General features: G+C 38.4%; 1 long non-coding RNA gene across 3 annotated transcripts in view; it reads right to left on the bottom strand.

Annotated features, from left to right (window-relative positions):
* The window catches only part of LOC128701134 (uncharacterized), a 71,067-nt gene that overhangs the window by 8,711 nt on the left and 45,035 nt on the right, over positions 1-17,321 (bottom strand). For all 3 annotated transcript variants that reach the window (XR_011394038.1, XR_011394039.1, XR_011394037.1), the window contains exons 3-4: positions 9,611-9,687; positions 4,777-5,080 (exon numbers count right to left, since the gene is read on the bottom strand). This is a non-coding gene — a long non-coding RNA (uncharacterized lncRNA). The remainder of the gene's footprint in view (positions 1-4,776; positions 5,081-9,610; positions 9,688-17,321) is intronic.

Here is a 17,321-nt window from a genome sequence, read left to right as displayed (position 1 = left end):
CTCTTCCCAATCGTCCCTCTACTTCTCAAAAGTCAAAAAAAGGTCCGGTAACACCTCCTACCCATCTTCCACCTCCTCATTTTACCCTCCCTGTCTCTGTCCCTAGTTCTTCCCCTCTCACTGGCTCAGTTACAAGTGCAGAGGTTCACCCTCCTCCTCGTAATGTACCTTCCTCCCCTGTTCCCTCCCAAGTTTCTTCCTCTTCTGCCACCTCCCAGGTTCCTGTCTCTTCTGTCCCCTGCCACGCTTCTCCAGTTCCCTCCACCCTTTCGCCCCCCCCTACCTTGGTACAGTCCAATACAGTTCCAATCTTTACTCATCCTCCCCCTACCATTCCCAATATTGTCTCCCATACGACATCTCTGAATTCCGAAACACTTGAAGCAATCTCTGAATATATTGCAGAGACCAAACCATCAATGGACACTGATCCACCTTCCGCTCTTCCTCTCTCCTCTGCTCCATCTGCGCAACTCCTTTCTTCACAGCGCACCGTTCCTTCGCTGCTTGAACATTTTCCACTGCCTCCGCATGTGGACTTTTCTAACCCTTCTAGTCCGTAGGAACCCTTACCTGCGGATTTCAAGTATCTTTATCATTGCCAATCATGGCCTTTTTACAGTGGAATATACGCGGCCTCAGGGGTAATCGGGGTGAGCTTCAGATGTTACTCTCCCAGTTTGCCCCTGTTGGTGTTTGCTTACAGGAACCAAAATTACACTCTGCTGTTATTTCTCACATCTCAGGCTATAATTTATTGTATTCTTCAGATCCTTTTCCTGATGGGACCTTTAATGAAAGTGCCCTTCTTCTCCGCACTGATATTCCGTACCATCAGCTATTTGTTCATACTTCGCTGCATTACACAGCAGCCCGTATCCACTTACATAGGTGGTATACGCTCTGTTCTTTATATCTCTCTCCTTCTCGGGCATTATCTATTCCGGATTTTGCCTTGTTTCGTCATTACCGCCACCGATTCTGTTACTTGGTGATTTTAATGCCCACCATTTCCTCTGGGGAGGGTCTCACTGTGATTCCCGTGGAATTCAGTTAGAGGCTTTTCTTGCCACCCACCCCCTCCATGTTTTAAATACAGGTACTCACACCCATTTTGATCCTCGGACTCATACTCTCTCTTGCATCGATCTCTCAGTTTGCTCTTCCTCCGCCACATTAGACTTTACTTGGTCTGTTCTCCCGGACTTACATGACAGTGATCATTTCCCAATCATTCTTACTTCCCCTTCATATTCGCCACCTCTTCGCACCCCACGCTGGCAATTTAATCGGGCAAATTGGAACCTTTACTCACACCTGACTGTTTTTAAAGAGGTTCCTTCTTCGTCCTCCATCGATGAGCTTTTACACCTCTTCTCGTCCTCCGTTTTCACCGCAGCTTCTCATTCTATACCCCAAACTTCGGGCAGGCATTCTCAGAAATGCGTGCCTTGGTGGTCTCCTGCTTGTGCTCGTGCAGTACGTTTGAAACGCGCTGCATGGGGCAGGTACCGGTACAATAGAACCACAGAGCGACTCCTTGATTTTAAACAGAAGCGTGCGATCGCTCGCCGTGTCATCCGTGACGCTAAACGCACTTGCTGGCGAGATTATGTCTCCACCATCACCTCTGCTTCCTCTATGAGTGCAGTCTGGAAAAAAGTACGAAAACTGAGTGGTAAATATTCTCCTGACCCGGCTCCTGTTCTGCGGGTTGCCGGTGTTGATATAGCAAACCCACTAGATGTTGCCAATGAAATTGGCAATCATCTGGTCCGTATTTCTCAGGGACTCCATCTATGCCCCTCATTTCTTTCCTCAAAGTCTGCCAGAGAGTTAGCACCCTTGGACTTTTCTTCTCTCAGAGAAGAACAGTATAATGTGCCTTTTACACTTCAAGAACTGGAGGCAACACTCTCAGCTTGTCGATCATCGGCAGCTGGGCCCGACGACATTCATATTCGTATGCTACAACATTTACATCAGTCAGCCCTTGCAGTCCTATTACACCTTTACAATCTTATTTGGTCACAAGGAGTTCTTCCACAGCTGTGGAAATCCGCCATTGTTCTCCCTTTCCGCAAACCAGGCACTACGGGACATGAAACCTCCCACTATCGTCCCATTGCTCTTACCAGTGCAGTTTGCAAAGTAATGGAACGTCTAGTAAATAGACGTTTAGTGTGGTATTTAGAGACACACAACAGTCTCTCCACTCGTCAATATGGCTTTCGTAAGGGACGTTCTACCATAGACCCCTTACTGCGCTTGGATACGTATGTTCGTAATGCCTTTGCGAATAACCACTCAGTTATTGCCATATTTTTTGACCTTGAGAAGGCATATGACACAACTTGGAGGTATAATATTTTAGCCCAAGCCCACTCCTTAGGCCTTCGAGGCAATCTACCATCCTTCCTTAAGAACTTTTTAACTGACAGGCATTTCCGTGTTCGGGTTAATAATGTGCTCTCCCCGGACTTTGTCCAAGCTGAAGGTGTCCCCCAGGGATGTGTTCTGAGCACAACACTTTTTCTCCTTGCTATTAATGATTTGGCCTCTAGTCTTCCATCAAATATTTGGTCATCACTCTATGTTGATGACTTTGCTATTGCCTGTGCAGGCGCTGACTGTCACCTCCTTACAGTTTCTCTCCAGCATGCAGTCGACCGTGTTTCCAATTGGGCCACCACACATGGGTTTAAATTTTCCAGCACTAAAACCCACCAAATCACTTTCACTAGACGCTCTGTCATCTCTGATCATCCTTTGTACCTCTATGGCTCACGTATCCCTGAACGTGATAGTCAAGTTTCTGGGCCTCCTCTTTGATCGTAGGTTATCCTGGAAACCTCACATTACCTCTCTGAAGGCAACTTGTCACAGCCGGCTGAACCTTCTTAAAACCCTTGCTCATCTTTCGTGGGGAGCTGATCGTCGAACCCTCCTTCACCTACATTCCACCCTTATTTTATCGAAACTTGATTATGGTGACCAGATCTATTCAGCGGCATCTCCTGCTACTCTCTCTAGCCTTAACCCCATTCATCACCAAGGATTACGTTTATGCCTTGGTGCTTTTCGCTCTTCCCCTGTCGAAAGCCTCTATGCAGAAGCGAACGTTCCATCCTTATCCGATCGCCGTGATGCCCATTGCCTGCGCTACTATGTACGCTCTCATGATCTCCGCAATCCTTCCATTTATAGAATGGTCACTGATATTAGTAGACATTCTTTATTTGTTCGCCGCCCCTGCTTACTCCGTCCCTTCTCTCTTCGCCTTCATTCGCTCTTGTCTTCTCTTCAACTACCACCTTTCTATGTACATGTAGCATCTCACTTTTCCCTACCCCCCTGGGAGGTCCCAGCTGTTCGAGTCTGTTCTTTCTCCCTCCCTTGCTCGAAAGCCCAACTGTCTACGGTCGCTTCCCGCTCTCTTTTTCTTGACCACTTTCACTCTCATTCTCATGCCATTGCTGTGTACACAGATGGCTCTAAGTCTTCTGACGGCGTAGGATTCGCAGCAGTGTTTCCGGACAGCGTCGTACAAGGGCATTTACTATCTTCAGCTAGTATTTTTACTGCTGAATTATATGCCATCCTTACAGCACTTATCCGTATTGCATCTATGCCTGTGTCATCATTTGTGGTTGTCTCAGACTCCCTTAGTGCTTTACAGGCTATACAAAAATTTGATACACCTCACCCCTTAGTCCTCCGTATCCAACTTTGGCTACGCCGCATCTTTACTAAGCATAAAGATATTGTTTTTTGTTGGGTCCCTGGTCATGTTGACGTACAGGGCAATGAACAGGCAGACACTGCTGCGCGGTCAGCAGTACATGACCTACCAGTTTCTTACAGAGGTATTCCATGTACGGACTATTTTGCTGTAATATCTTCCCACCTTCACACCCGTTGGCAACAACGTTGGTCTACTATGCTCGGCAACAAACTTCAGTCTATTAAACCGAGTATAGGTTACTGGCCGTCTTCTTATCACCAGTGTCGAGGTTGGGAGACTACTCTCTCCCGTCTTCGCATTGGCCATACTCGTCTTACTCATGGATATCTCATGGAGAGGCGTCTTGCTCCTCTCTGTGAGAATTGCCAAGCTCCATTATCAGTCAGCCACATTCTGTTGGACTGCCCACTTTATCAACGAGCACGCAGAATTTACCTCTGTCGTCGTCTTCGCCCCGCTGCTCTCTCTTTACCTTCCCTTCTCGCTGATGGACCCACCTTTCATCCGGACTCTCTTATTGACTTTTTGACAACGACTGACTTACTTCACAAATTCTGATACTTTCAGCCCTTTCTACTTGTATCTCTTGCTACCCTCTACCCCCGTACTATCCCCTGCCCCGCTGTTTTCTGTAACCTGCTGATCATCCCCCCTCCCTCCTGCCATCCAATTCCCTTGCTTCCTTCCCTACCCTGCAGCGCTGTATAGCCCTTGTGGCTTAGCGCTTCTTTTTGATTATAATAATAATAATAATAATTATGCTCTATAAATCTTTGTTTCACTCTCCAGGAAGTTTGTCAAGCTGTTGCTTGACAAAGCTCCTGAAGAGCAAAATGTTGCCACAATAAAAAGTCACATTAGTTGCATGTGTATCCATTTACCTATTTTGTTGGTAATTCTACCATTACTATATGCCCTTATCCTAATGTCTTTTTATAATGACTGTACATTTCTTGCTCCAGTAATGCCAAATACTGTACTACATTATAATCCATCCCAAATTAATAAATGGTATGTAATCTGTTTCTTACCTCTTTCTTCCCCCTTATCATTGAACAAATTGTGGACCCAGGTTTATTCCTTACTTGAACCACCTCTTCTACTGGGCAATTTTAATTGGGATAATTTCTTTGCAGTTGTGACCCAGCATTTATGATATAGTTGGCAATGTAGATTGGTCTTCATTGATAGATAATCTGTTGCTCTTCAAGTCTTATTTGGGTTTCTAGATGTCCTCCCTTCATTGGTGTCGATTGTAGGAAAGTTCTTCGATGTCTGTGCATTAGTGGCACCAGTCTCACCCTCGGTCATCTCGCACTTGGCCCCTTCACTACTCTGTAAAGATTGGTAGGTCATAGTGAGAAACATGTGTATATCAACCTCCATGCATGTCCTGCCATGCCTATTGTTTACTCCTCTCTGAAAGTACAGTGGTACCCCAAATTTCGAACAGCTCCCAACTCAAACAATTATGTAAGTGTATTTTTGGGGGTCTGAAACAGACTAATCTAATTTACATTATTCCTTATGGGAAAAATTTCATTCAGTAATCGCACTCGGTCTTCTGGAACAAATTAAGGCCGATATTTGGGGTTTCATTGTACCTTCTTACTTACCTGTTGATGATTTTATGGGTCACTGTCCTCACTATAGTCTTAAAAAACAAAGGCCAATTCTGTCTATGACATGGGAGGTTCCTAGATGCTGGTAAGGGGCTCTTGATCCTAAGAATTGGACCTGTCTTTCCTTTCCTTGAATTGAACCCAAGTCTCTCTCATTCCCAAGAGCTGTGTGGCCCTTATGAATTAGTACTTCCTCCTAAATACGTATAACAATAAAAATATGTCTAAGTCTTGGGTTCAGCTATTAAAACAGCTTTGATTATCATAGTTTGTGCTGATTTGCTTTTTCAGTTACCTCCAGTCTCTCTTTTTCGTTTTTTACTATGGATGAAGTAAACTGTGCCCACTCTTGTGTGCAGCACAGAATGATTTTCACAGTCCTTCATTATATTAATGGTTATACAACACCATCAAGTATGTATACCAATAATATCATGGTATACATACCATTAATATAATGGTAGATGAATAAAACATTTGCAACACTTGGCTGTCTTTACTGACAATAAAAATAATGCACATGTATACATGTATCTTGTGAATGTTTTAACAGTATATTATCAGAATATTAATTTTGGTAGTATTGTTACATTAATGGGGAGGCACTGAACCCATAAGGGACATGCAGGACTTGAAGAATGGGGAGAAATAGGTTTTGACAGGAAGGGGAGGGGTAATTCCAATTCCCTGATCAAGAGCCTTTCTCCAGCATCAAGGTATATCTTGTGAAGTGCATCACAGAGAGATGAAGTGAGTGAATTACAAAATAAGTATGTACAAGCCAAACACATATTATAAATTCTTCTTTCAACATGCCAGCCGTATCCCACCGAGGTGGGGTGGCCCAAAAGGTGAAAGTTTCCCCTTTCAAATTTAGTAATATATACAGGAGAAGGGGTTACTAGCCCCTTGCTCTCGGCATTTTAGTCGCCTCTTACAACACTCAAGGCTAACAGAGGAAGAATTCTGTTCCACTTCCCCATGGAGATAAGAGGAAATAGACAGTAACAAGAACTAGAAAGAAAATAGAAGAAAACCCAGAGAGGTATGTATATATATGCTTGTACATGTATGTGTAGTGTGACCTAAGTGTAAGTAGAAGTAGCAAGATGTACCTGTAATCTTGCATATTTATGAGACAGACAAAAGACACCAGCAATCCTACCATCATATAAAACAATTACAGGTTTCCGTTTTACACAATTGGCAGGATGGTAGTACCTCCCTGGGCGGTTGCTGTCTACCAACCAAGGAGATTATAAATTATAACAAATATAAAGGCAGGTGTATGAGACAGAATAAAAAGACGCCAGCAATCCTACTGTCTTAGGATTGCTGGTGTCTTTTTGTTCGGTCTCATACACATGCAAGATTTCAGGTACGTCTTGCTACTTCTACTTACACTTAGGTCACACTTCACATACATGTATAAGCATATATATACACACCCCTCTGGGTTTTCTTCTATTTTTTTCTAGTTCTTGTTCATTTCCTCTTACCTCCATGGGGAAGTGGAACAGAATTCTTCCTCCGTAAGCCATGCGTGTTGTAAGAGGCGACTAAAATGCCGGGAGCAAGGGGCTAGTAACCCCTTCTCCCGTATATATTACTAAATTTAAAAAGAGAAACTTTTTTCTCTTTGAGCCACCCCGCCTCAGTGGGATATGGCCAGTGTGTTGAAAGAAAGAAAAAGAGGAACTATCATTTTTCCTTTTGGGCCACCCCGCCTCGGTGGGATACGGCTGGTGTGTTGAAAGAAAATGATGATGATAAAGGCAGGTCAACATTTTATAGAAAAAGCTAGTGTTGTAACTTAATATAGCAGTTCCAAAATTTCTATATAGGAGAGACTTAAGCATGGCAACCTGTTTGGAAGAGGTTATTGGACTTATCTTGAAGTTATGGCATTATTATTATTATGATGATGATGAACCGATGGAGATTATGGGGTTTCAGTCCCCTACATGGTACTATTTTTTTTTGCCACATCTACTGCTTTGCACCAAGATATTGTATATACAGTACTACAATCTATATATTCTTTTATATACAGTACTATAATCTATATACATATATACAGTAGTATAATCTATACCTATATATACAGTACTATAGTCTATATACACCTGTACAGTGGAACCTCAGCACTCAAACTTAATTGGTTCCAGAAGGTTGTTCGAGTGCTGATCTGTTCGAGTATTGAACGACTTTCTCCCAATCAATTTTCTTTTTGGTTGGTTATCACTAACCCTCTTAGGCCCCATGGTGACTTATTTATACAAATAATATAAAAAACACCAAAAAATGCGAAGAAACACGAAATAGTTTACAGTGAAATTTTGGGAGGTCGTGTTTGTTTGATTGAGTGCCAAGCAAACGGTCGACTACCGAGTGATTTGTTTACTGAACAAAGCGTTTGAATACCAAATTGTTCAAGTACGGAGCTGTTCCAGTACCAAGGTTTCATTGTATATAAAGTATATAACCACTTAGCAACAAGAATATTTATGAAAAAAATGATATTAAATTAAATTTATATTAGCAGAACATATTGTCCCTAGATTATAACCTGTGTCCCAAGAATAAATTCTGTTGTAACATGACAATTACATCCCAACTTCAATGGAAATATTACTGTAGGCATGCCTCTGGTAAGACAGTGATAGAGTGAGTGATAATGAAAGTGTTTCTTCATTTTTGGGTCATCCTGCCTTGGAGGGAAATGGCCAATGTGTTAACAAAAAACAAAAAAAAAATGTACCAATAGTCTGAAACGTGATATGGGTATGACAGAGTATATACGCTACACTACATGCTATCCCTATATTAAGGAGGTTACTTTGAAGAGGGTGAAAGAATTCAAAGCCATGGAATTGGAGTTACAAATTTCTATTCTGGATCAAATGAGATTACCTCCCATTCCCCAGGTGTTGCATGATCCTTAGGGATCTGATGTTTCCCATAAAATGTAATAACAATACTGTACTGGTAATAATGGTAGAATTACCAACAAAATGTTAGGTAAATGGATCCTGATGCAGCTAATGTGACATTTTATTGTGGCAACATTTTGCTCTTCAGGAGCTTTGTCAAGTGAAATGTTGCACAATAAAATGATATTAGTTGCAAGTGTCCATTTACCTAACAATACTGTAATGTATGTGGTATCCTACAAAATGCATTGAAATTAAGAGCATTCAGAGATGGAGATAAAATGTTATAAAATTCCGACTCTATGGAAAAGAAAGACAAGTGCAGTATAACGCGATCCTTTTTTGACTATGTTTTGCCCACACAGTGGGCTTTATCAAGTCACAAACAGATTTGTTTGTGGCTGCTTTTCCATCCAGCAGTGTTGACTATCTTATGTTCATGACTTAAGGAGACATGTGATAGAGATGGGTCTTATTACAGAGCACACAGGCGACTCTCACACTTGTGTTAGACAAGTGAGAGAACAAATGAATGAAGGAAGGGAGAGTGTTAGCTTAGACACTGGTGAAAGGGCACATGATGTAGGAAGGGACAGAGTTGGGTTAGACATAAGTGAAAGAGCATACGAATGGAGGGAGGGTTAGAGTTAGGCTTAACAAAAAGAAAGGGAAAAAAAGAAGGGAAAAAAAAAAAAAAAGAGTTGAGCATATTTTTTTAACCTTGTGAATTTAAACTTATGTTTTTTGCTAATATCATAACAAGGATTACAGTTTTTGTGTACATACTGTATAGCAGTATGGTGCATAAGTGATGGGTTTAGCCATTTTTTTTTTTTTTGTAAAAAATTGGCATATAAAAATATGGATTTCTTAAGTGTTTTCAAAATTAGTAATATTCATTTCAAAGGTTGCTAAGCAATTAACAATTATACTGCACCTAAATATTTTCCCAATGAATCCATAGTCACCAGGCATTTTTTTCATATAATTGTTCTACTCGGTGGGTGGAGAATGGGTCAAAATGGGTGAAGTGCTAAAGGACCCATAATGAAAAGTTGAAAAGTTTTACTTTGTATGAGCAATGTCAAATTGAAACACAGATGTTTTGGTCCGGTGATGTTCATTGACTCATAAGATGTGGTTGTGAATTCATGATGATTTTTTCATTAGTGTTAAATCAGCATGTTGATTTTATGAAGTGTGTTTGATCCATACAGGCAGCACTGAGAAATGAAAAAAAAAATATTGCTCAGTGTTGAACTGTACTGTACAAGTTCTTTCTATTAAGTGAGAACGTTGGCTTGACGTACCTTAGGTGGTTCCGAGTGTACAGCTACATGTTGGTTTGTGCTCTGAGAGTACTGCCAGATGTATGTTTGCTTGTGCTCTGAAAGTATGGTTACATATTAGCTTGTACTCAGAGTATATCCATATCCTTGCTTGCTTGTGCTCTTTACCCACAAGCAACTGAGGAAATTTGAATACGATGGCAATTGTTTTTCCCTCTCTTAAATTATATTTATATTATGTGACAACTACTAAGTGTGATATTTCAATGTCTGATCACTATGTACATATAACCTTAATCATAATAATAAACATTTGTTGTACAATTTATGTTATAAAATGCTTTCTTGTGATAAAAGAAACTTGTTTTATTGTCCAATACTTATAAGTAATAATTTTTAAGTGTCTCTATATAAGTGAAAGAGAGAACAACTGAGCTATGCTAGCTTGAGTAAGCATTGGAAAACCTTTAGCAATGTAGTGACTACAGTAGATTCTGTCTGACCCTTGTGGGTTTAGTGCTAAGTTCTGATTGTATTAATAATAATAACCACAGTAGATGGTTTAAGAATACAGCCTCTCCAAACTTAGCGATGGAGTTCCGTTCCTAAGACCACATCGGTAAACGAATTCATCGCTAAGAAGTGGGTTTGTGTCAATCATCTTTCATATTTTAATGTCACCTTTACATCATTTATAACATCTTTAGTAAACAGATGCCCCGCAACTTACAAACAAGTTATGTTCCAGAAGGCTGTTCGTATCTTAAATTGTTCATAAGTTATTATTTTGCCATTTTTCTAGTACGATAATTATTATTGTTTTTAATATTACCATTATTGTTGCTGTAGTGTAAAGCACCCTTCTGGCAAGACAGTGATGGAATGAATGATGGTGAAAGTTTTTCTTTTTCGGACCGCCCTGCCTTGGTGGGAATCGGCCAGTGTGCTAATAAAAATAATATTGTTACTACTGTTTCTGTGCCGTTGTTCGTTGAAAACTTAAAGACAATACTGTACAGTATCAGTAATGTACTGATACTGTACGGTCTGTTCGTATGTCCGAACGTCTGTTCGTACATCCAAATGTTTGTAACTTGAATGTTTGCAAGTAGGGAAGCATCTGTATTGTTAAACGTTTATACAGTAGTGTACTGTAGTATATTGTAATAAACAGAAGAGAAGAAATTAGCTCTAATATACATTATTTAGGTATGCATACAAGTCAGAGAGCTTGTCGTAAGTCTGAGTCGTTGGGAAACAAGTAAGTCGCTAAGTGAGGAGAGGCTGTATTCTGATAAAGCTGAAAAATATTTTCCCATTTCACTCAAAATTTTAAGTTCCATGCAGTAATGATAGAGAAAAGAAACTAAAGGTGGGCTAGGATTGCATAAAAAATATCTAACTGCAAGTCATGGGATTATAGTGGTATCAACACTGTTCCCCCTCAAGGGAGGTTCCTTGATGTTGGTGAGGGGCTCTTGATCAAGGGAATTGGATCTATGCTCCAGTTCCCTGAATTAAGCCTGAATACCTTCCACATCTCCCCCCCACAGGCATTGCATAATCCTACAGGTTTAGTGCTCCCCCTTGATTATAATAATAATAACACTTATGTGGGAGTGAAGTATGGGTGTTAAACATATACAGATATGAATGAATGTATAAATAATTTTCTAAAAAAAGCCCAATGCCTCTACAACAAACATTGCCCCAAAAAAACTAAACAGATCACAGCAAAGAGACTGAATAATCCCTGGCTAACACCAAGCATCCTCAAATCCTTTAACCCTTTGACTGTCGCGGCCGTATATATACGTCTTACGAGGTACCGTGTTTGACGTATATATACTCATAAATTCTAGCGGCTTCAAATCAAGCAGGAGAAAGCTGGTAGGCCAACACGTGAGAGAATGGGTCTGTGTGGTCAGTGTGCACCATATAAAAAAAATCCTGGAGCACACAGTGCATAATGAGAAAAAAAAAACTCCGACCGTTTTTTTTTAATTAAAATGCCGACTTTGTGGTCTATTTTCGCATAGTATTTATGGTTGTATTCTCGTTTTCTTGGTCTCATTTGATAGAATGGAAAACATATTATAGAACTAGATGTGATTTTGATTGATTTTACTATAAAAAGAACCTCGAAATGGAGCTCAAAGTTGGGGAAATGTTTGATTTTTGCCAATGTTCAAAAGTAAACAAATGATGCCATTGTCCAATAAATGTCCAACTAGCCATTCTAATATGCAGTCATGAATGGGTTGATGTTATTTATACAATTATTACAGTATTGCAGTAGTCTGCATAATAGTAAGTCTTCTATTTTTTGTTTGAATAAAAATTCAAAATAGAAAGCACGAGTAATATCAGAGGGGCCTGGAGACATGACTGATGAGCAAAGAAAATGCTATTTTAGAGCCAGGAACGTCTGCATTGTTCATTCTGGACCTTATTTTGAAATTGTCATATTTTCTAGTTTTCGTGAAATTGGCCAAATTGCAAATTTCTGACCACATTATTAGGTAGTTGAAATCGGTAAATGGGCAGTTTCTTGTACTCAGTCGATAGAAAAAATGGAGTTCTAAAGAAATAGCTATGAGTTTGCGCGACTGGAACAATGGAATTAGCCGAAAATAGGGCTCAAAGTTGGCGAAATCGCCGATTTGTAAACAGCGCCGAGGTCGCTAACTTCGCGAGAGCATAATTCCGTCAGTTTTCCATCAAATTTCGTTTTTTTGGTGTCATTACAATCGGGAGAAGATTCTCTATCATTTCATAAGAAAAAAATCATTTTTTTTAAATTTTGCGACACCAGGAGACACCTCAGGATTGGGGGTTGCGACAGTCAAAGGGTTAACAAAGCACAAATATGAAAAACAGTATAGAATGGATCAAATAACTAGAGAACAGTCTAAACGTTACTCGTCAACTCTTACCAGCCTGATAAGAAGATCGAAAAAATTGTATTATGAAAATAGATTACAAAACATCAAAGGTGATATGAAAAAAACCTGGAAAACTATCTGAAATTCTTAGAACTAAAAAGTTATCTAAAAACAAAACAATCAAACTAACAAATCAGACAAACCCTTACTCCCACCAACTGAAACAGCAAACAGACTTAATGTTTTCTTCTCCACCATAGGAAAAAATCTAGCGAACAAAATACCAAGCTCAAACACCCGTCCATCAGACTACCTCATAGGTACCTACCCAAATACGCTATTCCTAGCTCCAACCAACCCACTAGAAATCCCGCTCTTCATCAACATCCTTAAAAATAAGGCAGGAGAAATAAACAACTTTCCTGCTTTTATGTACAAAAAAGCTTCTCAAGTATTGTCACTATTTAACAAATCCATTGAATCATCTACCTTCCCAACAATCCTCAAAATAGCGAGGGTCACTCCAATCCATAAAGGAGGTGACCAAGCTGACTTGAATAACTATAGACCAATATCTAACTTACCACTGCTCTCTAAAATCTTTGAAACATTAATTCATAGACTGATCTATTCCTGCCTTGTCTCACACAACATGTTAAACCCTTGTCAGTTTGGATTCAGGAATAATAAAAGCACAAATGATGCCATCATACACATGCTAGAACTAATATATACCGCACTCAAAAAGAAAAAAGTCCTGCTGAGCGCTTCCCCTTGATTATAATAATAATAATAATAATAATAATAATAATAATGGGCATTTTCATTGCTTTATGTAAAGCTTTTGATACAGTCGACCATGAACTGCTGTACTCCAAATTAACGCACTATAGTATCAAGAGGCCACTCCAACTACCTAAAGTCATACCTTAGTAACAGAACTCAATATGTGTATGCAAATGGTGCAAACTCTTCCATCCAACCAATCACAGTAGGAGTCCCACAAGGAAGTGTCCTTAGACCACTCCTCTTTCTCATCTACATCAATGATCTACCGAATGCATCTCAGCTACTCAAACCTGTATTATTTGCAGATGACACAACATACGACTTCTCCCACCCAAACACAGTCATACTAGCAAACACAGTCAATGCCGAATGGCAGAAAATATCTGCCTGGATGATGACTAATAAACTTACCCTGAATACTGATAAAACATACATATTTCATTCAGTTTGGAAACAAAGCTGCAAATGACCCGATTAACATAACGATAAATGGATCATCAGTCACAAGACTCACAGAAGGAAAATTCCTAGGTATCCACCTTGACACATACAACAAATCACCAAGAAAATCTCCAAGACTGTAGGCATACTATCAAAGATAAGGTACTACGTTCCACAATCAGTTCTCCTGGCACTGTACCATTCACTCATGTACCCTTATCTCACCTATGGAATTTGTGCATGGGGATCAACAACATTCAATCACCTAAGATCTCTAATAACCCAGCAAAAGGCAGCAGTCAGAATGATAACAAATTCCCACTCCCGCCAGCATACTCCACCAATTTTTAAAAGTCTGAATTTGCTCACCATTAAGAACATCCATACTTATTCATGTGCCTACTACATACACAGAACAATACATGCAAATATAAACCCTCCACTCAAACTTCTCCTCACCAACCTTAGCAGGACACATGACCATAACACAAGACCCAGATCTCTTTTTCATGTACCTTGTGTCCATATCACACTGTAAAAAAACTATGCACATAAAGGGCCCAAAAATATGGAACTCATTACCAGAAGATACTAAAGTAACCCGGTCTGAAAATCAATTTAAGACTCTTCTCAAAAGCCACTTAATCACCCTAGACTAAATGCTAAATACTCAGTACACACATAGTACTCACTTATGTACTCCCACATCATAATTTCAACAGTTACTTTGAACCTTTTATCCATTGTTGACAGGAATATAATTGAATCATTGTTTTCACAAAAAGCATTTTTGAATAAATGAATATATCTTTTGTCTTATATAAATTAGATTCACTTATAATTAATAATCTACTGTACAACTATGTAATTAATATTCTACTGTACAACTATGACATAATTCTTAGTGTTAAGTAGTCTGTAAGTCAATAATGTTAAGTTGGCCCATAATGCCAGGCATAATAGAGGTTCTCCTTGTACTGCAACCCACTATTGTAAATACAAAATCTCAATGTACTATTTGCAAAAACATAAATAAATAAATAAAAGAAAGAAGCCGAGGTTCTCCCTGGAGCTGTTTGAATATTTTCTCCAGGTAAACTCCAGGTACCACCCGGTATATTTTACATTCTATGTAACTTTTATTTAAAGACAAAATATATTAACAAAAATACAGTAGGAAGTAGAACAACATACATGACATGTCAGAGTCTACATCTCAGATACTTCATCCAACTCCCTGGCAGTCAGCTGCATGCCCAGAATGCTGCAGGTATTTTCCCTCTGGATCGCGATATATGTCGTGCTGAATAGGTAAAACTGGTCAATTAGCAAGAACTCATTTAAAATTAAGTACTCTCTAAAATTTTCTCTTATACATTTAAAGACATATTTTTTCATTTATGTTAATGTAAAAATTATTATTATTGTACCAAAAGAACCTTAGAAAACTTACCTAACCTTAAGATAAGATAAGATAAAATTTCGTTCGGATTTTTAACCCCGGAGGGTTAGCCACCCAGGATAACCCAAGAAAGTCAGTGCGTCATCGAGGACTGTCTAACTTATTTCCATTGGGGTCCTTAATCTTGTCCCCCAGGATGCGACCCACACCAGTCGACTAACACCCAGGTACCTATTTGCTGCTAGGTGAACAGGACAACAGGTGTAAGGAAACGTGTCGAAATGTTTCCACCCGCCGGGAATCGAACCCGGGCCCTCCGTGTGTGAAGCGGGAGCTTTAGCCACCAGGCCACCGGGCCACCGACCTTATTATAACAAGCACAATTTAATTTAGCCTAATCCAATTAAATATATTTTGGATAAGTTTACAATAATTTAATAAACAATTAAATATATTTTTTTTCATTAGGTTCTTAATGATTTTTGTGAAATTATTGCATACACTAATTTTTGCTCTGCCAAATTCTGCCTTATTCAGTAACACGAGCTTTGCTATTTAAGCCAAAATCGCAAGTTTTACCTATTCGGCACGACATATATATATATATATATATATATATATATATATATATATATATATATATATATATATATATATATATATATATATATATATATATATATATATATATGTCGTGCCGAATATGTAAAACTGGTCAATTAGCAAGAACTCTTTTAAAATTAAGTCCTTTCTAAAATTTCCTCTTATACGTTTAAAGATATATTTTTTTCATTAATGTTAATGTAAAAAATTTTAATTTTGCACCAAAAGAATCTTAGAAAACTTACCTAACCTTATTATAACAAGAACAATTTATTTTAGCCTAACCCAACTAAATATATTTTAGATTTGTTTACAGAAATTTAATACTAAACAAACACAGTGAAATATATTTTTTTCGTTAGGTTCTGAATGATTTTGGCGAAATTATTGCATACATAAATTTTCACTTGTCCTATATGGCAAGATGAGCGTTGCTATTTAAGCCAAGATCGCAAATTCTGCCTATTCGGCACGACATATATATATATATATATAGGTAGTAGGTTGGTAGACAGCAACCACCCAGGGAAGTACTACCGTCCTGCCAGATGACTGTGAAACAGAAACCTGTAACTGTTTTGCATGATGGTAGGATTGCTGGTTTCTTTTTCTGTCTCATAAACACGCTAGATAACAGGGATATCTTGCTACTCCTACTTACACTTTGGTCACACTTCACAGACACGCACATGCATATATATATATATATATATATATATATATATATATATATATATATATATATATATATATATATATATATATATATAATATATATATATATATGCATATATATATATATGCATATATATATATATGCATATATATATATATATATATATATATATATATATATATATATATATATATATATATATATGCATATATATATATATATATATATATATATATATATATATATATATATAGATATATATACAAATAAATATATATATATATATATATAGATATATATATACATATATATATATATATATATATATATATATATATATATATATATATATAAATACATACATCTAGGTTTTTCCCCTTTTTCTAAATAGCTCTTGTTCTTCTTTATTTCTTCTATTGTCCATGGGGAAGTGGAAAAGAATCTTTCCTCCGTAAGCCATGCGTGTCGTATGAGGCGACTAAAATGCCGGGAGCAATGGGCTAGTAACCCCTTCTCCTGTAGACATTTACTAAAAAGGAGAAGAAGAAAAACTTTATAAAACTGGGATGCTTAAATGTGCGTGGATGTAGTGCGGATGACAAGAAACAGATGATTGCTGATGTTATGAATGAAAAGAAGTTGGATGTCCTGGCCCTAAGCGAAACAAAGCTGAAGGGGGTAGGGGAGTTTCAGTGGGGGGAAATAAATGGGATTAAATCTGGAGTATCTGAGAGAGTTAGAGCAAAGGAAGGGGTAGCAGTAATGTTAAATGATCAGTTATGGAAGGAGAAAAGAGAATATGAATGTGTAAATTCAAGAATTATGTGGATTAAAGTAAAGGTTGGATGTGAGAAGTGGGTCATAATAAGCGTGTATGCATCTGGAGAAGAGAGGAATGCAGAGGAGAGAGAGAGATTTTGGGAGATGTTAAGTGAA

The sequence above is a fragment of the Cherax quadricarinatus genome, chromosome 73 (genome assembly GCF_038502225.1).
Source record: "Cherax quadricarinatus isolate ZL_2023a chromosome 73, ASM3850222v1, whole genome shotgun sequence".
Taxonomy (NCBI): Eukaryota; Metazoa; Arthropoda; class Malacostraca; order Decapoda; family Parastacidae; genus Cherax; species Cherax quadricarinatus.
Note: the sequence above shows the minus strand (reverse complement) of the source record. Positions and strands in the feature narration are given on the sequence as shown.